The following is a 2,500-nucleotide window of genomic DNA, read 5'->3' as shown; positions in this document are numbered from 1 at the left end:
CCGGGCGTGCGTAAGAGGCGCGTCCGGGGATGAGGCAGCATCCTCGGGCGTCAGCCGGGAGTAGGCAGCCTCCCCCAAGTGGAACTTAGCCTCCACTAAGTGGAACTCAGTCTCCGGAGGATGACAGCGGGCGTGCGTAAGAGGCGCGTCCGGGGATGAGGCAGCATCCTCGGACACCGGCCGGGAGCGCGCGGGCGCTGTGGAAGTAAGTACATCCGCTCCTGGTACCTAAAAATTCCTCCAGCGGCGGGCCCCGGGCCTAAACTTTCTCCGGGCCGCGCAACACGCACTTTCCGCCGGACACCGACGGAGGCAACGTCCCCCTCCTGCGGTGACAAAAAAAATCCACCCCTGGTACCTAAAAATTTCTCCAGCGGCGGGCCCCTGGCCTAAACTTTCTCCGGCCCGCGCAACACGCACTTTCCGTCGGACACGGACGGAGGCAACGTCCCCCTCCTGCGGTGACAAAAAAAATCCACCCCTGGTACCTAAAAATTTCTCCAGCGGCGGGCCCCTGGCCTAAATTTTCTCCGGCCCGCGCAACACGCACTTTGCGCCGGACGCCGGTCCCAAACCACCACCGCCGACCGCCACAAGGCGACAGCCACCATCCCCAAGCGCCATCCCCGACCGCCACAAGGCGACCGCCACCAGCCGACCGCCACAAGGCGACAGCCACCATCCCCAAGCGCCACCAGCCGACCGCCACCAGCCGACCGCCACAAGGCGACAGCCACCAACCCCAAGCGCCACCCCCGACCGCCACCAGCCGACCGCCACCAGCCGACCGCCACAAGGCGACAGCCACCATCCCCAAGCGCCACCCCCGACCGCCACCAGCCGACCGCCACCAGCCGACCGCCAGCAGCCGACCGCCACAAGGCGACAGCCACCATCCCCAAGCGCCACCCCCGACCGCCACCCCCCGACCGCCACCAGCCGACCGCCACCAGCCGACCGCCACAAGGCGACAGCCACCATCCCCAAGCGCCACCCCCGACCGCCACCCCCCGACCGCCACCAGCCGACCGCCACCAGCCGACCGCCACAAGGCGACAGCCACCATCCCCAAGCGCCACCCCCGACCGCCACCAGCCGACCGCCACCAGCCGACCGCCACCAGCCGACCGCCACAAGGCGACAGCCACCATCCCCAAGCGCCACCCCCGACCGCCACCCCCCGACCGCCACCAGCCGACCGCCACCAGCCGACCGCCACAAGGCGACAGCCACCATCCCCAAGCGCCACCCCCGACCGCCACCAGCCGACCGCCACCAGCCGACCGCCACAAGGCGACAGCCACCATCCCCAAGCGCCACCCCCGACCGCCACCAGCCGACCGCCACCAGCCGACCGCCACCAGCCGACCGCCACAAGGCGACAGCCACCATCCCCAAGCGCCACCCCCGACCGCCACCCCCCGACCGCCACCAGCCGACCGCCACCAGCCGACCGCCACAAGGCGACAGCCACCATCCCCAAGCGCCACCCCCGACCGCCACCCCCCGACCGCCACCAGCCGACCGCCACCAGCCGACCGCCACAAGGCGACAGCCACCATCCCCAAGCGCCATCCCCGACCGCCACAAGGCGACCGCCACCAGCCGACCGCCACCAGCCGACAGCCACCATCCCCAAGCGCCATCCCCAAGCGCCACCAGCCGACCGCCACCAGCCGACAGCCACCATCCCCAAGCGCCATCCCCAAGCGCCACCCCCGACCGCCACCAGCCGACCGCCACCAGCCGACCGCCACCGGCCGACCGCCACCGGCCGTTCGCGGTGTGCGCCGCCGTTCCCCAAGCACCCTCCGGGACGAAGCCGGAGCCAGAGAATAGCAGCGGCCGTGCGTAAAAGCTGCGGCCGGGCCTCGCGGAGGGTCCCCGGGCAGCGAGCTGCCGAGCCCCGGCCTCCAGCTTCCACCAGGTAATAGGACCGGGCGCGCGCAAAAGCTGCGGCCGGGCCTGGCGGAAGGTCCTCGGGCATCCAGCGAGATCACACGGCCCCCACCGGAGGCGGCTAGCGCCTCCGTAGAGTAGTGCCGGCCCGCGGAAGCGGCCGCCCGTCAGCCTGCGTTGCCGCTGGTCGAAAAATGCACAAAGTGCCAAACCCCATTCATTTACAACGGCGTGTCCGCCAGAGGGCGCACTTCCCCCGGCGGACCAGCCGGCGGCTCCTCCGTGAAAGCCTATCCGCCTGGCGGTGGCTCCGGGCCGGCCTGGATTCCGGACCGCCACCGCTCACTCGCGGGACCCTAATCGGCCCGCGGACCAGCCGGCGGGACCTCCGTGAAAGCCTATCCGCCTGGCGGTGCCTCCTGGCCGGCCTGGATTCCGGACCGCCACCGCTCACTCGCGGGACCCTAATCGGCCCGCGGACCAGCCGGCGGATCCTCCGTGAAAGCCTATCCGCCTTCGCCGGTTCCCCGGCCGGCCACGGGTGGCGAGAATCCGGCCTCCTCGCCCGGAGCGCGCTTCGACTTGGGCGAAAAATGCACCA

This window comes from Syngnathus scovelli, unplaced genomic scaffold, assembly GCF_024217435.2.
Source record: "Syngnathus scovelli strain Florida unplaced genomic scaffold, RoL_Ssco_1.2 HiC_scaffold_302, whole genome shotgun sequence".
Taxonomy (NCBI): Eukaryota; Metazoa; Chordata; class Actinopteri; order Syngnathiformes; family Syngnathidae; genus Syngnathus; species Syngnathus scovelli.
This window is presented reverse-complemented; position numbering follows the sequence as displayed.